The sequence below is a fragment of the Chamaea fasciata genome, unplaced genomic scaffold, assembly GCF_029207755.1.
Source record: "Chamaea fasciata isolate MVZ Bird 193981 ecotype frontalis unplaced genomic scaffold, bChaFas1.0.hap1 SCAF_1, whole genome shotgun sequence".
NCBI classification, from domain to species: Eukaryota; Metazoa; Chordata; class Aves; order Passeriformes; family Sylviidae; genus Chamaea; species Chamaea fasciata.
In genome coordinates this window covers 3,290,815-3,315,014 of record NW_027094086.1, presented here as the reverse complement: position 1 = coordinate 3,315,014, position 24,200 = coordinate 3,290,815, and the positions used below count along the sequence as shown (strand labels likewise).

Sequence of the window (24,200 nt, the reverse complement as noted above, 5' to 3'; positions counted from 1 at the left end):
AGAAGAGATTAATTTTACGTTTTTGGTTTGAGTTGTGTGCAGTAAATTAGACCTTGTGACCACAGGGTAAAGATGAGAGGGAGAAATGATTGTTCACTGGCCACTCACCATTCTGTGCCTAATGTCATGTTCCTTAGATGAGTGAAGTTTATATCATACCAGAATATATACAAAGGGAGGATTAAATAAATTACATAAGCAATATTATTTTTTATCTTTGTTAACAATAAAAGAGTTTAATTTTTGAATATTATGCTACTTTTAAAGTTCTGTATCTTTGCATAAATCGTTTATACTCATTTTACATAAAACACACTCCTGCTTTGTTGCTGAATCATGTGATTATTTTTTCTTAATAGATTAAATTCCAGATGAATATATGTGGAAAAGTGGTAATCCCCATGTGTCAGGTATTGGTTCATTTTAAAGTACCATCAGACAACACTGAACGTCAAGCACTGAATGCAGAATTATTCATTCAGACACCCCAGTTCTCTTTGTCTTTTTTTAGGTGCTTTGCCACTCCATGCCACAGATTTTTTGGGGACAGCCGATTTAAATCCAAATGCCAAAGAATTCCTCTCCTGTTAGGTTCCAATTAGGATTAGCCCTAACTACACAGCTGGCTGTTCCCCTTTTATGAGGCTCATCTTGCTTTGCAGCCTGACTGCTGAAGGCTCATTGCCTCTCCCTGGGTGTCAGATATAACTCGATGGGATGTGCCTTTAGGGGGTTCTTACACTCCCTGTTGGAGGAGCCAGTTGCCAGTGGAGGTTAGAGATTCCAATATATTCATTTTGTCAAGGCTGTGTTAAAAATAAACCAATCCCTCTCTTTGTGTGGGGAGGCTTAGGTGCCTTTCACACTCATGGCAACTTCCTTTTGATGCCTGCAGGAGGCTCCCGGTGATTTCAGTATCACAGCTCACATTTCACTGGATTTAATTGCTTAATGCAGGACTCCTTATTGGCCTGGTGCTTCCCTGTCAGTGCTCTGAACTCCTGCCTGAGCAGAGACAACAGGAGCATTGTGCAGTATCTGTTCACAGAGTCATTGACTGAGAACCAGAGCAAAAGGGGCTTCCTTGCTCTTTTCATAGATTATCCTGGTCCAGGGGTTTTTTAAGATTGGTGTCTTCATGTTGTTTAAAACTGATGCTGCCCAGCTGTGGTCTGCAGCTCTCTCACTGATCTCTTCTCTCTGGGGATCAGTGACAGGACCTGCGGGAATGTCCTGAAGTTGTTTCAGGGGAGATTTGGGTTGGATATCAGGAAAATATCACCCAGAGGGTTGTTGGGCACTGCAACAGGCAACAACCTGACAGAGCTCAAGAAGCGGAAAGTGTTGGAGGCCAGGCTGGATGTGGCTCTGGGCAACCTGGTCAGGGGGAAGGTGTCACTGCCCATGGCAGGGGTTGGAACTTGATGATCTTTAAAATCCCTTCAACCCCAAACCATTCTGCTGGTTGGAATTGGACCTACCAGCATCTTCAAGGGAGCACTGCTGAGTATCAAGCCAGCAGGGACAGCACCACACAGGCTTCTGCTCTCAGACTCTCTCATCCATTACAACTCTCACAAAAAGAACAACTCAAGCCAGGATGAACTGTGAGAAAAACCCTACAAAAGTGAATCCATCACAGCAGAGTTTGGGAGCACAGCAGTCGAGACCCTGCCACCAACGGGAGGTCCCACCAGCTAACAACAGAATTCAAAGATGTCTTCATGTAAAGAGATGGTTCTTTTATCTGTCTCCTGCCAGGGAAGCAGGTTAGGAGAAACTTAGTAGCACTTTTTTTTTTTTTTTTTTTTTTCTAAAGATGCTCAACAGGAGCCTTGCTGCAGAGATTGAGATGAAAGTGGTCTCAGCTTCTCAATGCCGGAAGGTTCAATTTGGTGGCAGTCACTTTGCAGCCTCTCCAAAGCAAATCTGTGGCCTCATCCCCATTCCTGGGGAGGCCTTGATGGTTAAAGGTACCATTGATTGTGGCTGTGCTGCTGATATTGTCTGGAGAGCTGCCAGGGGATTAATTCATTGTGCCCCTCAAAGGTTTTAGTGACTTTGAGACAGCACAAAGTCTTATATGACCCTAGGTGAGAACTTAATCACTCATGAATTTCTTGAGCTTTGATAACACTTTCTCCCTCACAGATGAAGTATGTGCACTTAAATATGTATAGGTATATAGGCAATTTTACCCAAACTACATAAATTAGCAGTTCAAATTCAGGACGTGGAATGGGGAGGATATGACTGAGGATGTGAAATAAGACACACCATTCATACACTGAACAGAGATCTAGAACAAAACTTTTCTCTCAGCCACAAAAGATGTCCTTCCTCCCTGTTTTCCATTTTCCCCTCCTTTTCATACAGCATTTCTCATAACCCATCACTTCAGCCTGCTCTGTGTCCATGGAAAGGACACTGGGGTGACTTCAGGTGCTCCCACTGTGCTCAGGGATGGTTTTTGCAGGCTCTGGAGTCCTCCCATGTGCTGGGTGAAGGATTATAAAACAGCTGCCCAGAAAAATCAATACTGCACCTCCACACCACGGCATGAGGTGTTTGTGGGCACAAATGTAAGCCCAAGTTAATAAAGACCAAACCAACTTTTGATTCTTCTTGTTCTGTCTCCCCTTCTGCTTTACCTTGGGGGAGTTTCTAAAGTCTTTTAGAATGTAATTCTTAAATTCATTTAGAATGGCAACTTGTGATCTTAATAAACCTCATAGCTCTGCCTCTCATTACAGCTCCCCTGATGTCCCAGCTTAGATCCCCTCATGCTTTGTCCTGTTTTGAGAGACTGGAGAAGAGGGAACAGCTGAATAATCTATTCTGCTTAGTGAATACACTTTTACACAAGCAGAAACACAATGAGAGTTAAAGTGTCAAATTTTCATCCTGTTGTCTGCAGACAGAACTGGGACCAAAACCACTGCATGACCAGTCAAGTTCATGAAATAGAATCACAGAATCACAGAATCACAGAACGATTAAAGATGGAAAAGACCTTTAAAATGATCAGATCCAACAGTTAACCTGTCAGATTATCCCTTTTTCTGACCCAGAGATGGGGCAACTGAGAGGTGTTTTAAAGACTTTTATTCTATTTTCAGTCTCATGTGAAGGGTGAGACGGGAGATGTTAAAATTCACACCATCAAAATTGGAAGCCAAACTATTTCCTAATTACAATACATTATAAGAGTTTTTCGGCCTATCAGCTTTTGCCACACAATGGTGCTAATGCCTTAAAGCCAATCATCTAAAATCACCCCTAGTGGGTCCTACTACAATGCACCTTTCATAGTTCTATTTCTCTAAAGTATCTAGTCTTACTTGCAAGGCCATCATTTGAAACTTGTTTCTAGTTCCATTTTTCTCTCAACAACGTCCATCCTATTCCATGGCATTTCTAAGCCAGCATTTCTTATCTCAAGGTTTGCATACAGATGCATATTACGTGAGCCTTCTGTCAGGCTTTGAGAAGTCTCTACAAATCCATTTCCCACATTTCCCCCTCTCTCGAATGGAAAAAAACTTCTTTGAACTTCAATGATCACCATCAAGCAATGTCCTCAAGTGCCACATCCAAATGTTTCTGAGCACTTGCAGGGATGGAGACTCCACCACCAAGTGGTTTGGCTGGTGAACTTCACTATGTATTGTCAACATAGCCACGGATCTGGGTTATTTACATGGCGATTCTTTTTCTCTTCAGTTCTTCTCTGAAGGTTTCACATAAATCTACCTGAATTTTTAGGCGGCAAACACAAAATTGTATTGTATTAAATTTTACAGGTAACAGAGTTTAATTTTTTCTTACCCCTTTCCTTGTGTCACGTGGCTGGAGAAGTATGTTTCAAGAGAAAATGCTTGTGTTCTTGTACTGAAGCACAAACATAAACAAGAATGCAAACCTAGAAGTTATCACTGGGCTTGAAAAAGGCTTTTCTTCTCACTTTGTGGATTAAAAAGAAAAAAAAATCAAGATCTTTCAACAACTGCAAAAAAAGGCATTGGGTTTTTCAAAGAATAAAATCTAAAATAAAAATAAATAAAAGAAGGAGGAGGATAAAATCTATGCTTAAATATTTTTGAAAGAAAATAGAGGGAGTTTGAAATTAAACCACTTTATTTCCATACAACATTTCAAAGTTAAGAAATAGAAGAAATTAAAAGAAACTGAAGTTGAAATATTCAGGTTGACTTCAAGCCTTAATAATTTTTGTAGTCTTCTAACAGCTTTTTTTTTTTTTTTTAATTTAAACTGTTTAGGCTTGATTTTTTTGCTTTCTTGCTTTTTAGATCTATTTGATATTATAAGTGCCCAGGATTTTCTTAAATTTTGGAATACAAATTGATAAAAATAAAAGACTATTGAAACAATGGGATCAGTAGGATGGGATCCCACACCAGAAGAAAAAATAATTTCCCTGATGACCTTGAGTAAATAAAGGATTTAAATTATGAAAAAAATCTTACTTTTTAGGTTTTACCACCCTGATGTGTTGGAGGGAGGGATTCCTACAGGTGCTAAACCCACAATTTCAGCCCTTTAAAACCAGATACAAACACGATTCCTCACTATAGAGTGAAGTTTATAAACATGATACAACTCTAGTGGACGTTTTCTGGGGATCAGTCCTACAAATTGACCTGTAATTGATCCTCAATTTTAAATTCCCTCCACCACAACAGTTTTTAGCCATAATCTCTGTCCCTTATTTCTGCACTCACTGCAATAGGAGCACACAGATGTATTTTCTCCTGTGTACAAATGCATCAGCTCCAAAGTTTTCGGGAATCATTTAAAGTATTTCCTACACAGTTCCTCTTGACACCTCCCAGGCTACCCCAGCTGCCCCACAAACTATCTTCACAACATAATTAAAAAAGCTGACACCTTTTCTCTGCAGAATCCTGCCTCAGACATTTCCCTACTATTTTCATAGCTCCGTCTTCTCTTCCCCAGTGAATTAACTTGAGTTTTGCTGTTCATTCCCACAGTCACAAGGCCTGACCTGGAGACCAGGCAGATCTGACATCTGATCCATGCTCTAACACTGGAAAAAGCTATGGTTTCCTAAAATTAAGGCATTTCTTGGTCTTCTCCCAAAATGTTAAACGTGTTGGGTTTAATTTCCGGACACCAGTGAGAATTTGGTTTTTTTGTTTGTTTGTTGTTTTGCTTTTGTTTTTGTTTGTTTGGTCCGGCGTTTTTTCTATTGGCTTTGTTTTATTCTGCTTTTTTACATATGAGAAAATCTAGGACAGGTAATGGCAATTGAAACCATGTCTTAACTGTTCCATGGGTAGCCCTCAGATGAGACATGAATGATTTCAGACAGATGTGAGAGGCTCATCTTGTTCCCACATACATTCCAAACTCTAATTTTTTCCAACCAAAATGAGGACCAGCTGATGGCAATGATGGTGGCATTAGGTGTGGGGGGGAAGATTTTCAAAGTTACAAAAGCACAGTCTCCTTCTCATTGTAAACCAATAGGTTGTAGCATCTTACACTTGATTTGGACCTTTGAAGTTCTCTTTCTTCTCCATTAAAAAAAACTACATTCCTGCTGAATATAATTCAGTTATATTCATTCTGTGCAGATCCTTTACCCAAATAAGCACTGAAACTCATAAGAAATCCACATGGCTACACAAGCTCATGTTTATGCATCTGCCAAAAGAACTGGAACTCCAAATGATAACTTGAAACCACCAGCATAACTCAAAGAGCATCAAAGTAAATTCATCAGCTTCAGACTGTGTGGTAAAAAGATTGTGAGATCCCACCTGAACCCCAACACCTTTTAGGCTGCAATACCCCCAACACCTTTAGGCTGCAATACTCTTCCAGATTTCCATTTCCTCTGTTCCTACCTAAGGTATTTCTGAATTTAAGCAGCTCTGCAGGTAGCACAGCAGCAATAACCAATGATGGAGAGCTACAAAGTTCCATGAAGAGAGCACTTGCAAAAGCCATAATCCTGGAGAAATAAAAGAGTTCCCCTGTACCACTTAGCAGGCTGAGAATTCATGGATTTAGGTGCTTTTTTTTTTTTTCTCTCTATGCATTAAGAAGATGCACATCCTGTATTGAGCATTCATTGGTTTGCACTCTTCCCACAATTCCTAAAGAGTGTGCTTAAAGTGAGAAAGATATTGCATGAGTGGAGTGCTGGCATTTTTCCCAGCAAGGATCTGAGCACTGGCAGTTTTCCTGAACTAAGAGGGACATTTCTATTTTGTCCCTTTCTGTTTTACTTGAAGAAGGATAAAAAAAATGTGCAGCAATAAAAGGAATCAAGAAACCAACCAATCCTGCAGTTAATTCTGCTTCTACATCCTGCTATTTCACTTCAAGACATGCTGCAGTGTCCAAGCCACTCACCCATTTTCCTGGATGTCTCTGCATAACAAAACACTACTCTGTGTTGCATTCCAGGTGGTGCCTGTGGAGAGCAGCTCTTCCCAGGCCTGAATCTGAGCAATCAGCGCCACTATCAAAAGGTTTTTCATGAGAATCATTCCGTATCTGTGATAAGCATCATTACCTTCCTCTATATTTTGTTCCATGTTTCTGTAACTTCCAGAGGCAGAGCAATTAGTCTGGCATGCAGCTTCTGTGCATCCTGTGAATTTTTACAGGCCAGCTTAATGATGTTTTCTGGTTTGTTCTCAAACAGTTTTCAAATAATTCCTGTCATTATAATTGCCCTTTTGGCTGCCACTGAGCTCTGAGCTGGCCTTTTCAGGTGATGACTTTATGATTCCTCCCCCAAGCTGGAATAGATAATTTGAATTCTGACAATAATTACACACTGTTTTCATTTTTTTCCTATGGACCCGTTTTTGTTTTTGTCAACAGTGAATTTTATTCTTTTGTGCAGTCATTGAAATCGTTTGAAGACTCTTTAGTTCTAAATAACCTGAATAACTCTCCGTCAGCAGTAATTTTACCAGATCATTACCTCACTCCTTGAAAGAGCATTATGCACAGCACAGCCAAGGCTCCTGTTCATAATTTCCTCCACCATGAAAATGAATCACCTTGTTTCTGATCTCTTTTGTTTCTGATCTTTTTCTCACTGTTACTTATCAACATTCTCTCTTACACTGTGACAGACTCTTTAAATGTGGGTGTGGAAGCATTTCTTTGGTGCAGGACACAGTGAGAATCTGTGCTGACCACTTGTTCTTGCCTGTGTATTCTGGGCTCTGACTCTGCATCTGACCCTCTGCTCAGTTTTTTTTAAAAAAACAAACTTTTTTTTTTTTTTTTTTTTTTTTTTTTTAATTTGATGTGCTTCACTTACCCAGCAGTGCTGAAGATTCCTTTGAGACATTGTCCTGCTGGATTGTCATTTAAAGTTTGTTACACTGAAATTACACCAGCCAGGCTGAGAGGGACTTACAAAAGGAGAACAGACATAGACAGAATCAGAGCGAAGCAGAGGCTATGACAAAACCCCAGATAACGAATAGCATATGGAATTGCAAACTTGTGCTGATATAAAACCAGATAAACAGGCAGGGATGCATTTCCAGTAAATCTCCAAGGATATGATCTCCAGTTCTGCAGTCTATTCTGCTTACACTGCACACCCAGCTGTCTGAAAAATACATTGTTTTTTGCTCATCCCAATCTTGCCCTAAAACATCTGACGGGTTTTATAACATCAAGCTGAGTTTATTTGTCTGCTGGATAGGAGCCCCTCTGGAAGTCTAGCAAGCTGAGTTATGGGGACTGACTGGGTCAGTGAGATATTCCCTTTGCCTCAGTGCTATCAGTGGTAGAATAACAAGAATTTCAATAGGGCAGAATGGCAATCAATGTAGGACTCACCATTTGAAAGTGAAGTCACTGAGAACAAAGCTCTGTACTCCTTCATTGTGATGAGAGAAGCCTCTGTCCGCTTTGTAGGCACCCTTTAAATTCTACACTACCATAAAGAGCCTTCCCTTCTCCAGGAAGAGGAGGTCTAATTCCTCCAGTCTTTCCTTGCTCTTTTTCCTATTTGTTTTTTCCACTTTTATAAGGGCTATAATAGAAATAAGACTATATTTGATATTCTGCTGCCCCTGTTGGCACCTCTGTCAATCTCCCACCACTGCTGCAGTTTATCTTGCTCTTTTTTTTTATACAGACTTCCATCGTGATCCCAGAAAGCTGCCCTTGATTCACTTCCACAATTTCCCACACCATGTGAATCTCTCCATTGCCTTACAGGGCCACTTTATGATGAAACTCTCCTTGCAAACATCTCCAGTCCCCCATACTGAGACTGATGTGAAGTTAAGAACACTTTGGGGAGGGTTTGTTCAGTTTGCACGCTCTGCAGCCCCATCTTCTTGCATGGAATGTTAAACTTATGTTAATTAAAGCTGAAAAATGGCTTCTGCTGCAATTGAGTGTTTGCAGGATCTTTTCTCTCCTTTTTATCTTGGAGTCAGAAAACAAGTTTTACTGAGGGAAAAGCTGCAAAGGGCCTCATCGAGGGTGGTGTGGGTGTACCTTGAATTCCTTGGTGAACCAACCAATCTGAATATCATTACATCATCGAGCTTCTAGTCTGCCAAATTGAAATCAATATCACTTAGGACAACATTTCATTAGAATTTTATGCCCCTAATTATAATATATACTGCAGCTCGTGGAGGGCCTGTTCTCTGCTTGTCGATTCAAGTGCCCTTGCCAAGGTAACCTGTAAACTGCATTATATAGGATTTATTACATCATTTCCTTTGTGAATATAAGGTGATTATCACCTTCATTACCAGTCATAGATGTATGCACTATTGTATTTTAAGTGTATTAGTGCCTTCCACGTGGCACAGAGTAATTTACAATTACAATCGTTTCCCCTTAATCGTTACACTACAGTCTATTAGCAAATTGCATTTCCTAAGGGCTAGAAACGTTTTTTTTAATCATCCTTGAAACACAAGGGTTTTGGTTTCTTGATGGTTGATTGCTGCTTCACTTTTACACTAACACTTAAATTGTTTTTCCTTGTCTCTTATCACCCTTGAAAACAGTGTGCTGAACATATTACCCAGCAATCCTCACCTTCTTATGCTAGAAAACACAAAAATACCTGGGAAGACAGTGAAAAATACCAAAACAGTAAATTAAATTACTCCTTATCTTACTTTTCCAAATGAATTACCCAATCCCGTGCCAAAATCATCTCAACTGCAAAGCACCTCCACAGCAATTTTTAAACCAAACCTGGGTGGAAAGGATTTGGTGCTTCAGGAGCTGAGGTATTTTCTCAGTGTTTTAAAACCCAAGGCTATCAATTAATCATCACTGTCAAACTCTATCCAGAATGGTGCTATGCTGATTGCTGAAAAAACACCCCCTTCCCAGTGGAAAAAGGATAATATTATACAATCTGTGTGATTTTTTTTCCTTTAACTTCATCTTCAGTCGTCACCCCATATAAGACAGTGTATCAGATATTTTTTATACTTTTCTCTAAGTAAAGTTTACTGTTTACTCTTCAATTTATCAGGCCAGATTTGACTTATCTGTAGATTTTCTGTCACTCAGGGGATTGGATCATATCACAGAAGTTAAATGAAGATTTTTGTAAGTTCTAAATGAAAAAAAAAAATTGAAATAGAATAGAATGATCTGTCCTCAAATTTGACCACTGGGAAAATCTGCTGAAATCTCTTAATGACAGTTTGACAACTGAATCTGCGACACGTGATTTTCCTGCGAATATTCATTTCATGTTGATTCAGAAGGAAGGAGACTGTATTTTGAATATAAACCCACACGCTTCCATCCATTCTTCTCCAGGCTTCCTGGCCAACAGCAGCAAAGGACAAAAAATCATGATTTAATTTGAGGCACTGATACAGGTTAACACGTGGTCAGAGTGTAATGAACCACCTGTAAATGTATCAATCTCTGAGGCTCCAGCCTTTGCAGAGAAGTGGCTAAAATTAATTAGCAAGACTGCTCTTCAGAGGTGTTTCATAAAGTAAAGGGTTTAATAAAGAAAAATAACAAAATAACAAATGTTAGGGAAAAACAAAAGAAAAGCCGGGCACAGGTGTCCGAGAAAACCTCTGATACCCTGCTAGAAGCACTCCAAAAAGCCTCTTACTTTCTTTTGTGCTCCTTCCTAAATACTGAATATTTTAGGAGGGACAGCCTGGCCAATGAAATTAACAACAAGTTTTGAGTTAAGCTCTCAGAGCCCAATCCATGCTCTTGTGCTGGCTCTGAGCCAATTACATAAGAGAAAAACACAGAACTTTCTAGTTAAACTTCCTAAAATGTCTAAAGGCAAACTGAAACTCTTTCCCTATTTGCAAGCACCTGCTTTGGGTGTGGGGTGTATTACTACAAGGCACCACTGAGTAAATCCCTGGTGTGAATCCAGCGGAGTGCTTGAACCTAAGAAACCATCCTCGGGAGCCTTCAGCAGCGCAGAGAATAGATCTTCACTGTGGGAATGGTTTGGGAAGTGACAGTGTCAGTGGTTTGGGAAGTGACAGTGACAGTGGTTCAGGAAGTGACAGCAGAGCTGAACAAGCTCTGAATTTTGTATTGAGGTCTGTGTTTCCCCATCAGAAAGGTTCTGGATGAGTGAAGTTGAACAAATGAGCCCTGAGTAGATATTCTGCCTCACTTATCTCCGAGCTGCAGTCTGCACTCAGCTGTGTAGCAGATTTTCTAATCTCTGTTTCCCCAGCATTAGAGTCAGGGAGTGATGGGATGCTCAGTCAGGATTGCAGGACAGACTCTTCCTTTCTCTCCTTTCGATATTTAGAGATTTAATTCTTCCTAATCTATGTGTGTCTCACTGCCCACTACAAGATGGCTTGTTAGTCTCATTCAGCATTTTTGAAACAGGACTGGAAAGAAACAAAAAAACCTCCCAAAAAACAGCAGTCTGTTTGAATACAGATTTCTAAACTCTCTACTGATATTTATCCAGCACATGAAAGGGAAGGGAGGAAAAATTAAATACAAAAGAGAACTTTCATTTGGGACAATGAATTGATTTATTCACAGTTTTAAAATCTGAATCTGCGAATCTTTCTTATCTGGATCTTAGTGATGGATTCGTAGAAAGTAGTTGCATCCACTTTCAGATTCCCTTTTGCAAAAAGAAGCAACACAAGCCCTTTGTGGGCTCTGTCACACCTCATCGCACACAGGAACATGGAAGTGCTGAAAGAGAACACACAGTAAATTGGGAAAACCACTGTAAGTGACCTACACTACCTCTGAATAGGATCAAGTGCCCCAGCCCAGGAATGAAATATAGCCTTAGCCAAACTGAGCTGACTGGGGTTTCTCTAGAGCTCAGCTGATCAGTACAACCTCATTAGACACCTTTTGTAAGACAAGGTCTCCTCCTTGTTGTCACAAGGCCCTGCAGTGCTCCAGGCTGTGTGGGTTTTATCTTCTTTTTTTCTGTTAGAGTTAGGATTAAATGCTGGACAGACAGATTTCATGTTTGGACTCAGATGTTTATTAATTCTTATTTATAGTACAGTCTCACAAGTTGTGAGTTCTTGCTAACAAAGTAGAAAATGGCTCTGTCTCTATCTCTCTACAAGGTCTTTTAAGAACAAAGTGTCCAGTTATGAAATGACACCCAAATTATTTTTACTTTTAACCCAATAGCCAACCATCTGTGACTCGCAATGCAGATTATTCTATCCAGTCACAAGATACCACCCAAACCCATGAAGAAGGTGAAATAAGGACTAGCCCACACCCTAAAACCTCCATCTTGCTTTAAATACATTACTATATACTAAAACCTTAGACTCTAAGTTTTCCACCCTGTGATATCGCACACTTCTATTCAAACTCCACACCCATAATCCCAGTGCTATCAGTCGGTTTTGGAAGCCTCTTCCAAGGCTTCAGGTCAAACGTAGTGTTTTCTTGAGGATCAAGGCCTGTCAGCACAGAAAGCCAGGGTTCCAACAAGGTTCCAACAAGGTTCCAACAAGGCTGGGGGCAGAGCGGCAGGAAAGCTACCCAGCAGGAAAGGCCCTGGGGGTGCTGGCTGACAGTGGCCAAATGTGAACCATCACGCATCCAGGTGACCTCCTGGCCTTCTGTGTCAGCAATGGTGTGGCCAGCAGGACCAGGGCAGGGATTGTCCCTCTGTGCTGGGCACTGGGGAGGTCACACCTCGAATTCTTGGGTCAGTTTGGGGCCCCTCACAAGAGAGACATTGAGGATCTGGAGTGCATCCAGAGAAAGAAACCGAGCTGGGGAAGGGTCTAGAGCACAGGTCTGAAGAGGAGTAGCTGAGGGAGCTTTGCTGAGAGCTCAGCCTGGAAATAAGAAGGCTCAGAAGGGACCTTACCACTCTCTACAACTCCCTGAAAGGAGGCTGCAGCAAGGTAGGGGTTGGTCTCTTCTCTCAACTTAGAAGTGACAGGACAAGGGGAAATGGCCTCAAGTTGTGCCAGATGAGGTTGCTATTAGGAAGAATTAGGTGGGCAGACATTGGAACAGACTATTCAGGGAGGTGGTGGAGTCACCACCCCTGGAAGTGTTCAAAAAACCAGCAGATGAGGAACTTTGTGATACGGTTTAGTGGGCACGGTGGTATTTGGTTGACAGTTGGACTTAATGATCTTGGAGGTATTTTACAGCCCCAATGATTCTATGAGACAGTGATTCACTAAGCAGTAACTGCTTCTCCCTCTGCTCCATCTTCCCAGTTTGAGTTTAGATTTCTTAGCCATGAGTATGTGTTGTATTCCAGAGGGAAATCCTGTCATCTCCTGTGCACTGCCATAATTGTTTGTGTGTCCCAACTGGAAATGGATTAATTGAAAAAGGCCTCACGAACATCCCACATCAATGCCTCACCCTCTGGTCAGCCAAGTCCCTGGATGAGGAAAGAAGTGCTATCATTTCTCTGAGTGCCTCTGCACTTTACTGGTGAAAATCAGTTTTGTTTCTCTGAACTATCACTGTGAGGAAAATGAGTTGGGTTCTACTCTGCTTCCTATATAGTGCACTATATATTTTGCCTGAGTATCTGTGACAGGGTGTACTATTAGTAATGATAGGTGATTCAGAAAGAATAGGGGGATTGTCATTTCCCGGGCATGATCTGGTCTGTATCGAAAAACAAAACTTTCAACTGACATATAGAAATGTCAGTTCATTTTGTAGGAGTGATTTCCCTCCCTGTTTCCACTGGAGATGTGCTATCTTTGGATTTCACTGCAGCGTGATGTTACACTCATTGTAGTACTGAAGAAGCAACTGCTCTCGTGAGCAGGAATGGCAAACAAAAATGCTAAATTACTATTAATCTTGAAGTTCTTATAAAATTTTAAAGAGGAGGAATATTTTCAAAATACTTTAAACTAAAACACAAGAGATTTAGATTAGATATTAGGAAGAAATTCTTCCTTGCGAGGATGGTAAGGCCCTGGCACAGGTTGCTCAGAGAAGCTGTGTCTGCCCCATCTCATTCTATGCCCCTGGAAATTTCAAGACCAGGCTGGATGGGACTTGGAGCAACCTGGATAGTGGAAGGTGTCATTGCCCATGGCAGGGGCCTGGCATGCGATGATTTTGGGGCTCCTTATAACCCAAACCTTTTTGTGAGTCTATGATTTTTATTTTCTTTATTCTAAGTTATCTCCTTTAATAATGAAAAAATCGTAAAGTGGGATTGACAGAGTAAAAAACTTGTTGTCTTTCTCTGTTCCAGTAGAATCTGATGTCTATATGTGAAATGGGAGAGGTCTATATGTGAAATGGGAGAGATCTATATGTATTTTCTAAAGGTAGGGAAGATAAAAGGCCCTACAGAATGCATGTGTTCCACAACTGCAACTATTTCAAAATATGTAGATGATCACCATGCAAACAAATGCTTGTTTGAGATCCCAGAAGCAGGAGAGAACACATTAACAGAGCATAAATCTGTTTTCTTACATTCCAAAACCAGCATTAAGATCTTATTAAACCTGAAGTGAGCAAGAAACTTATGTTCTTTTTCAGAAGAGTTCTAGAAACATTGATGAATTCCTAATAAATTAGTAAAACTGAGTTTTCCTAGTCACACATGAAGAAAAAAAAAATCTAAAATCTTGGTGGAAATGCAATCAAAATTAAGCTTTAATGTTCCAAGACCAAAATCCATAGCTTTTTCCACAAGAGAACGAAGTCCTGTGCTGACTGCTCTGACAGAATAGCAAGGATAAAACAAAAAGGCCAGATAATGTATGAGGAGAAATGTTGAATGCTTCACCAGGAAGGAGCAAGGAATTATCTCTTAAACAAAACAGTTCAGCCCTCTTTAGTTTGTTCCTGTAAAACTAAACTAAATAGACAGTAAAAACAACTTTTTATTTTAGAGTGTAATGTAACAGATGTTCTTTTTTTTCACTTCTGATGCCTTTTCAGAACAGGGTTGTGTAAAGATAACTTTTAAGTAATGGAACATATAGTACAGTAAAAATACCTTATCTGGAAATCCATTTTTAAGAATAACACAGTATATAGTAGGATTATAAGGGTATTTAAGTTTACATAGTTTTCACTGTTTCTTAGTTTAAAAAAAAAAAAAGGGGGGGGAACGTTTTGGTAATACAAAAAAGACTCTGTTCTCACCCTTTCAAAATCTAAATTTTGCTCTTTTACAGTTTTATTTTTGAGTCCCAAAATCCTATTTCTCTGATAAACCTGTTTAAGAGATTAATTTCTTAAACTACTAAGAATTAATGACTGAATTTCAAAGCAGTCCTGACTTCAGCAGATATATCAAGGAGTGTGTCCTCCCAATATTTGTGCTCCTGTGATTCTCTCACTCACAAGTTACTGATTACTCTCTCAACCTACTACAAAATATGCCAAAAGTTCATAAAGAAAAACAAAATCTGAAATAATTAGATTTGGTGGGAGTTGTGCAGTTCTCTGAAGGAGATGGCTGACTCCTAAGGAATTACTGGAGAGGAAAAGGCGATTACAGCAAATTTGAGCTCTTTGAGCCAACACATTCTGCTGGGCAAAAGGAAAAAGGTAGAATAATTTTTGTGCATTCATGAATTTATTTAGATTATGCAGAGTGAAGGGCATTGAAAATGCTGTCCTGGTTTCCTGTTGGCAGGCAGGACCATCCCAACACAATTAACTCCCAAATCCATTTAATAAATCCACAAATCACATATAAAAGCAGCAGTAGGTCTCCCAGACATCCATGGAGCCAAATACAAAGCACAAAATCCCAACAGAGCTAAGGGAATTTGGTGAAGGAAGTTCATGTCACTCACTACCTAGTTGCTAATGAAATTTGTGAGAAGCTGCAAACTTGGCCACACCATTGTTTGAGGATGTTTGGCTTGTCCAGGCAACAATGTTCCCAGTTTTCTCTAATTATCAGCACCTGGAATCAGAGAGTCATGAAATGGCTGAGGTTGAAAGGATATCCACAGGGAGCCTCCTGTGTTTCAGTTTGTGCCCATTGCAGCTGATCCTGTCACTGGGAACCCACTGGAAAGAACCTGGCTCCATCTTTGCACCCTCCCTTCCCACATTTTGGGAATTAATAACATTCCTTTTCAGCTTTCCTTCTCCTGGCTGATCAGTCCCAGCTCTGGAAGAGATGATCCAGACCCCTATTCCTCTTTGTGGCCCTTTTGCTGCACTCTCTCCATAATGTCCATGTGTCTCTTGTACTGAGGAGCCCAGAATTGGAAACAGCACTTCAGGTGTGTTGGAATGGATTTCCCAAACCCAACAAGTGTTTTCCATACAGGGAAAAGTTTAAGACTCACCCCTTGCATTTCTTATAAGGAAAAGAACCCAGAAACTTCCATACCCTTCTGACAGTGATTGGCTCAGGGCCAAGAGAGAAACATCTATTGAACCTTTTCCCTGTTCTTCAAATCTTGTACTTCTCCCTATTGGCAGCAAGCCAAATTGTCCCTCCTAAAACATTCAGTATTTAGGAAGGAGCCCAAAGGAAGGAAGGGCTTTTTGGAGTGTTTCTAGCAGAGTGTCAGGCTTTCTCGGACACCTGTGTGTGACTTTTCTTTTGTTTTCTGTAACATTTGTTATTTTGATACTTTTCATTTATTAAGCCTTTTACCTTTCAAAACACCTCTAAAGAGCAGTGTTGCTGAAATTATTTTAAATCAATCTGCAAGGGTTGAACCCTCAGAGATTGATACATTTACTGGTGGCTTATAAAAATCTGGCCACGTGTTAACCTGTATCACAGGTGTGGGTTGGAAGTGCTGAGTAGAGGTAAAGATCACTTCCCTCACCTGGAAATACACCTAATGCAGCTGAGGATTCTGTTTGCTGCCTCTGCAGCAAGGTCCTGCTGCTGGCCCCTGCTCATCTTCGTGTCCACCAGCACCTTCAGGGCATTTTCCACAGAATTTTCCAGAGAGCTTTTTCATAGGGAGTAGGGCAAGGTTTTTTTCTGAAAGCACCAACATTTCTCTTAAGAGCGTCCAGACCTTGTTTTAAAAGTAGGAGAGATGCAGTACTGCCGTTCTAGGCTGGGCAGTAGCACAAAGTGCTCGACCATGTGAGGACATCAAGCTCTATTGGGTGAGTCTTAAACCAAGGAGGAAGACAATTGTAAGGGAGTCAAAAGGATGGTTGGTTTATGGATGTGGATCATTACCAGTCAGAGAATCATATTATAGAATTATAGAATGGCTTGGGTTGGAAGGCTCAAAGATCACATAGTTCCACCCCTGGCTATGGGTAGGGACACATTCCACTAGACCAGGTTTCTCCAAGCCCTTTTCCAACCTGGCCTTGGACACTTCCAGGGATAAGGCAGCCACAGCTTCCCTGGGCAACCTGTGCCAGGGCTTCACCACCCTCTGAGTAAAGATTTTATTTCTAAAATCTGATATAACCCTGCCCTCTGTAAGTTTAAAACCGCTGCCCTTGTCCTGTCACTACAGGCCCTTGTCAAAAGTTTCTCTCTACTCTTTTTGTAGGCTCCATTCAGGTACCTGAAGGCCAAAATACAGTCACTCTGAAACCTTCTTTTCTCCACTCCATAAAATCAACATATATTCACAACTCGTGAATTTCCAGCAGTGTATTTGTAGTTTTGATCTACCAGTTCAGGAAAATGCTGTTGACTGAGAACACCACAGCTTCCTGCACTCATAGTGGGAAATGACATTAAAAAATTGATATTATTCTTATGAGCACCCCATTAATAACATACAAACTTTGATAAATTTTAAACTACCGCTTTCTGGCCACAAATTTCAAGGGTTGCTTAGTGTGCATGAACTCTCTCCACAAACCACGTCAAAAGGATAAAAATAGGTTTTTAACTCAAGTAATGAAATCTTTACTCAAAAATACATTGGTTCCAGTTTTAAGTACTGGCTGCATTAGCACACAGGAGCCAGCAAGTCTCACTGCTGGATAAGGTACTCTGTCATTTGATGAAGACTATTAAACTATTTAGCCATTACTGATAATGTAATTTACCTTGCAATTATGGTCATTATTATCAGTATTTATGTTGCTCCTGGAAGGTTGAATCAGACAATGCCTTCAGTAACCTGGACTTTACCTGAAAACACAATAATTGCCTCCAATATGTTCACCAAGCCTCCTGCAGCTACAGCTCCTGCTGATCAGAGTGGCCTTGCTCCATTCATAGAATTATTTCTATCCCAATTTTGGCCTGGGGCAGCTATTCCTGCCTTGAAAAAACTTGTAACCATGGCTGAATGGTAGCAAGGACCAAGGACAATGGACTATTCCCCACATGGATACAGGAATTCTGTGCCAGCTGAGCCTTGACACTCTTTTTTGAAATGGATGTTGTAAGAGAGCTATGCTCTTCCCAAACCAACAGAACATGGGCAAGACAAACCAGATCTATTAATATTATTGACCTCACTGCCATGTGATGGTGGCTGACACGGGGGTTTGATGTGTCTCAGGAGAGGCAACCTCACCAAAAAGGCTTGGTAAAAATACCTGGCCTGATATCCTTTATTTTACCTTTTTTCCTTCCTCTTAAACAAAGCCTGGATGCTTTTTGAAAGCTGGGACTGCTAAGCAGGACCCAGCTGAATTCACCTGAGCTGGTGCAGGGCACTCTTTTGCAAGCTGGCTGATCACAGTGATCCCATTGTGGGTGGCCCCTCAAAAGCTCCAGGGATACTTCAAAGGAAATTCATTGAGATGGGGGAGAACAATGGGAAGGAATTTGCATTTTAAAAATGACACTGCCATGAATGAATAATAAGGGATTTGTAAGGCTGGCCACCAAGAATTAAACGAATAAAACCCTCTTCATCTGTGCTACAGTTAATTCTTCAGGCCTGTTTTCCAGTGATATTAACTCACAGTTTCTTCCAGCAGAGGCTTTAGGCAGCCAAAATGATTAAAGCAGTCCATCAGTTAAATAACAGACTACTCTGGGGAAGGTGGAGCCCAGAACTTAATCTCATGACACTTGAAGCCTCTCAAATTGGCAGCTGGACTTCTATGGGAGGTCTCCAGTCAATCATAGGAATGGTCTGTACATCTTAATATTATGAAAATTAGCATGAAGCAATTTTCCTAGTATTCCTTTAAAATGAAAATAATGATGAATTTTTTTTTCTTTCATTTCCACTAGGTTTCTAGGTTTTCAGTACTTCATGTGTAGCAGGTTGTGATACTCATCAGGAGTAACTCAGCTGCATCTCCTCTGTGTTTGGGCCTTACAGTGTTGTGAGAGAATCTGGAGAATAAAGCAGTACATTCACCGTGGTGTTGTGCATCCTTCATTAGTCCTGGCCTTGTTATTGGGAGCATTTTAATGTCCTACAGGATTCAGAACCATATCTCATTTATAGCCCTCCAAACACCAGACCTCCAGCAAGACAAGTCTCCTATGACCCTGCATGTGCTGAGAAATCCCAGTGATGAGCACAGCACAGGAACCCCATCAGAACAAATTAATTAATTAGTAAAAAAAAAAATCAGATAAACAAACAAATAAATAATTAGCCTCATCTCTGAGTCTCAAGCAACTCCTCCCCTCGGTGACCAAACTGCATCCTAACAATGATGAGTTTGAAAAGGAAGAGATCCCTTCTCTCCTGTCATCAGAGTAGCAATTAAAAGATGGATTTATCATTAAATCCCATCTAACCAAGCACAGCTGGGTGCAGGAAATTCAGCTGAGAGAGGATGGAGAAGATGCTGAAGTTGAAGTAATCCTGTAGCAATAAAACAGGAGGAGTCGTGGTCTTGTGCTTTAAAGTTCTTTGCTGCGGACTTTCAGTGTGATACTAGGAAAATTGCTAAACTGTGTGCCGCTGTTTCCTGAGTCACTAAAGCACAGTTAATATCATGTGCTTTCAAAAGTGTTTGGAGGTCTCCAGATGAGAAGTTGTGCTGCACAGCTGACAGAATGCTTCTGCTTTTTATTATCGTTTTTATTAGGAAAAAAGGGACAAAACTGGGGTTGTTTTGTCCTCTGTAGTTTCCAGTATCATTTATAAGGGAAAATAGAAAGCTATTTCTGGAACCATTCAAGGCATAAAATTGGAGAATAACTAGTACTTCACCTGATTATAAGAATTACTTTGAATTTTAGATGACTAAAAAAAAAGAAAGAATTATCAGAAGACACAGCACTCTGCTTCCGGTAGCTGAAGGAAAATTATATATGATGCCATTTGAGCTACATTTTCAAGGTAATTTTTAAAGAAAGAGGTCTGAAGCATAAACAAGAATTTAATTGTAGACACCTTATTCTAATATTTGCCGTATTTTTATCTTTCAAATATAGAGGAGAAAATAAAAATATTTTTCTGCAGAACCACCACGTTCTTCTTGTGGAGTCTGTGAATCACATTACAGTAAAAAAAAGGCAGCAGTCCTAGTTCCAGGTACAGGCTCCCTGAATATAGAGCTGGATGCTGTAAAATAATTAGGCATTCAGTAAAGATTAAGTTATTTTGGAAGGTACTAAAATGCTGCACCTACTTTCTGGCTTTTCAACAAAGCCAAAAAAGCAATGAACACAGAATGCTGGAACAGTTGGAATAAAGCAGGCCAAAAACCTGAACTTCACACTGGCATGTTGCAAGTGTTTGAGGGCTATTTTAAAGTAATTAATGATTTTTGTTCACCTGATGTCCTGACCAAAACACCAGGGCTGAAGAAAATTACCAGCAGTTTAGAAATAACAATACAGTCTATTTTGTTGCTTGATATTTAATTGTCCCCTTGTCTACACCCATGACCAATTTGTCCTACTCTGTATTTTGTCCTCAGTTTTAGCCATGGGCTCTTCCCAAACACATGGGAAAAACCTCTGTGTACTTCACCATCCTCACTGTCTTGTTGGGTGAATTAGAGGCAGTGAGCAGAAAAGTTGAGTTAAACTCTATGGTGGATCTTTTTTAAAACTTCGCAATGCTCTAATTGACTTCTTTAAATGCTTCTTGTTCTTTTTTTCTCATCTGTTTTCTTCAGCATCCCTAAATAGTCCCATCAAAAATCATGGTTGTGGACTGGATGGACTTGTGTCTTTAAATCCTCTCCTCTCCTCCTCTCCTCTCCTCTCCTCTCCTCTCCTCTCCTCTCCTCTCCTCTCCTCTCCTCTCCTCTCCTCTCCTCTCCTCTCCTCTCCTCTCCTCTCCTCTCCTCTCCTCTCCTCTCCTCTCCTCTCCTCTCCTCTCCTCTCCTCTCCTCTCCTCTCCTCTCCTCTCCTCTCCTCTCCTCTCCTCTCCTCTCCTCTCCTCTCCTCTCCTCCAAAGGACATTTACCCACATGTGTGCAAAGCCATCAGGAAGGAGCAGGCAGCTTCCAAAGCGGTTTCATCATCTGAGGTAACACTAAAAGAGAGACTAAAACACTAATAGGACTGCTCAGCCTCTATTTATAGCTACAATTTTGGCTGTCCAAAGGGGGGTTCAGAGAGCTCTAACTTTTCAGAGAGTTCTAACTTTTAGATGAACAAGTTCACGATGATGGATCTGACTTTCTCCATTTGACTTCAGTTTGCCTTTCCTTAGGAATCCTTACAGCAGACTCACGTGGAGATTTTGATTTTTTTTTTTTTTTTTTTTTTTTTGCATAAAATGAGGTATAAGAAAGAAAAGTTGATGTTAAATTTCAACACCTTCCTCATGCAGAGGTCACAATCAATATTTGACCCAACCACAGCAGTGAAATTCTCAGCAGGGTTGTGGGAATACATTTACACCTGAAATCCCTTAGATGGTGAAAAATACCCTGGAGTGGAAAATAATGAAACACTACTAAACCCAAACAAAATCATCAGCATGAAGACAAACGACCTACTGCAACCCAATGCAATCAATTCCCCAGCAGCCCCAATAGGTGGGACCAGTGTGCTTTAAATACACACAGCAGAGTTCCTGGTATCTACCCAGAAATGAGCAGATCAAATTAATCCCCAAAGCACTTCTCCTGAAATAGTGAGATTTATGCCACAGATATTTCCCCTTCATTTATCTAAACATATACTTTGAAAAGAGCACGGTGCAAATAAAGTCTCTTTGAGCTTGAATGGTGAGAGCTTGGGAGAAGCTGACACAATTTTGCTTCTCCAACAGCCTCCAGCAAGTGATTTAATCTCTTTAAATCTTAGTTTTGCTGCCTTTAAAACAAGAATATTGAATGTTCTGCCCCTCAGAGGGGTGCATGGAGTGTAAGCTGAGACCTGCTGGATGAAAGGCAGGACTTTTATTTACATCTGTGTTACAGCATCTTCAGTTCAGCACGCAGGTTTACAGTCCATTATTAAAGGAATGTGAGGCAAACAACACTGTTCAGCACTAAATGCTTCAATTTCCGTTCACTCTAACAAAAAGAGTACCTGGAGTCTCGCTGAGCTCCAGAACTGACGGCCTGGGTTCGCTTAATGCCAGCCTCCGCAATACCCTTTAATAAATCCATTTTTAATTCATTATTTTTTACACTTGGCTACATGCAATTCTGCTGCTGCTCAAGAATCAAACCCTTGGTCTCAGCCTTTGCAAAACCTGATAGTGCATTTCTCATTACGTCCATAGTAATTTCAATTATTTTCCTTTGTCTGAGACTTCCGTTACGCTTTGGTGCCTGTAGACATTTTAAGTAACTACCTTTTTATTAGCTGACTCAACACATGACAGATTATTCTGTCCAGCTCTTCTCCTTAGGTCCTTTTATCAGCCTAAGTCCTTATACGACCTCTCTTAATGTTCCTGTATTATCTGTGAGAGTGGAAGCACTCAGTGAATTTGACATAAAAACACACCTTTGGGTCAGAGATTTACACCTGTTTTTAGAAGAGCTGACCCAAACGAACCAAATAATTGAAACAATTGGTCCAAATGCCATTGTCCAAATCTGGGAAAGAGAAATGAACACAAAAATGGCTTATTTTCCCATGGAAAGATACGTGTCAAAATCGAGATTTAAGCTGGAATTGTCACTTTTCCATCCAGTTCTTTATCAGTCATCTAATCAGTCCTTCAGCCCAAATAATGAAAATAAAATATAGGTTTTGTGCATTCTGGAACATAATTTCTTGATTGTTTCTTGAGGTTTCCCTCTGTAAAAAGAGAAAGGCCGAAGTCCCTCAGCTAGAGTTGTTTATCTTGCAGAAGTATTTTCACTTCTGTCAATGTCTGTGTCTCACTCTGGTCCCCAAGAACATCAGAGCAGTCAAATATATAAAACCTGTGCTACCTGAAGGTTTCTCTGTGGTAGGACTGACATTCTCAGGCAGAACAAACCACTTTCTTTTGACCCAAGAGTCTTCCTAGGGGTGGATGCCTCAACCCATTCCATTCCATTCCATTCCATTCCATTCCATTCCATTCCATTCCATTCCATTCCATTCCATTCCGTTCCGTTCCATTCCAATTATTCTATCCTCTTCCTTTGCTGAACAGCACCACACATTTGAGAAACCTTATCACAAATCCACCTTTCCTTGCTGCCTCTCTGGAGATGATTCAAACACAGAAGTTTTAGGCACAATCTACCAAAGCTATTCCGAAAGGCTTCCCAACTGGAGCTAAAAAAATCTCTACACCTGTTGCAGCAAATTCTCTGGCATTTCTTAGCTCAAGAGGTCATCCTCCTCAGCAGAGTGTAACAGTGTGGGTACTTCCAGAGACAGAGACACAGCCAAAAATGCATAAAAATGTCTTAGGACCACAAAAGAACCACATAGGACCCAGAGAAGACTCAGAGTTAAGGTTTACGAGATGCTACCCTACAGTATGGAACTGCAGGATTTGCTTAAGTAACAAAGACCTGTAATTTAGCCCTGAGGCCAGAGAAATGTTCTTGGTATTTTTAAAATCGGCAATACACCTGAGGCCCCTGGAGGTCTGGCCTGAGCTAGAGCAAGGGCTATGAATGGAGAATATACAAATGTTTATACTCAAGCATTCTTTAGTCTGCTTTTCACTTGCATGGCAGGCAATTTCCCTGTCTGTACTACCATTACACTGAGTTTTCAACTCTTCTTCTCCCCCAAGAAAAGCAGCAGCAAGCAAGATTTTGTCTGGAGAAAAATCCTCATTAACACTCTGAAAAAAGTTTGGTATATTGTGACATTTTCAAGAGATCTTCCTGCCTCTAGGATTCATTTCTCCAGGAATTTAAGTCAAAATGTACGGAAAAGAAACATCACTTCCAGTGAGTGGCTCTTCTGTCAAAAGACAAAAGGATGAAATAAGACATAAAATTTTCCCTAACCCTTAAAAATCAAAGCCATCCCTTCCTTCTGACGTAACATCCTCACCTGAAAAACTGGCTCTTTGATAGGACTGTTTCTGCTGTCTCTGGTTCTGGATACTGTGAGTTAAAAAAGAATAAAATGATGAAACTAATATTAAGTTCAGAACGAGTCATAGTGATCTCACTAAATGCTAATCAAGTTTTAATGCTGTTTTCATTAACTTTGTGCCCTTTCATATAAAGCTGGAGGGCTACTCAGCGATAAGAGAGCCCCACCAATGGAGTCATATGAATGGATGCTAAATGCAGATTCTGGAAGCACTGGGCAATGCTCACAGCAGGGCTTTGACAGGATAAAGATTTTATGGAGTGTCATATCAGGACTTGTTGAGGAGGCTGAATGTCAAGAGTAAAAGCAACAGCAGGAATAAATGAAAGCAAGAAGGACTCTGAAGTGATGAGGTTTTTTGGGGTTTTTTTTTTATTGG

General features: G+C 40.5%; 1 protein-coding gene and 1 long non-coding RNA gene across 8 annotated transcripts in view; one reads left to right on the top strand and one right to left on the bottom strand.

Moving 5' to 3' along the window:
- TSNARE1 (t-SNARE domain containing 1) overlaps nucleotides 1-24,200 on the bottom strand; it is a 458,033-nt gene that overhangs the window by 23,904 nt on the left and 409,929 nt on the right. Inside the window, exon 14 of one of the 7 annotated variants that reach the window (XM_066175272.1) lies at nucleotides 11,071-11,205. The exons of the other annotated variants lie outside the window; for them this stretch is intronic. The gene's annotated coding sequence lies outside the window, so the exon portion shown is untranslated. Of the gene's footprint in view, nucleotides 1-11,070; nucleotides 11,206-24,200 lie in introns of those variants that run through there. 7 annotated transcript variants of the gene reach the window in all.
- LOC136301168 (uncharacterized) lies at nucleotides 16,442-18,810 on the top strand. Its single transcript, XR_010723803.1, has 3 exons — nucleotides 16,442-16,581; nucleotides 18,373-18,531; nucleotides 18,635-18,810. It is a non-coding gene; the product is annotated as an uncharacterized lncRNA (long non-coding RNA).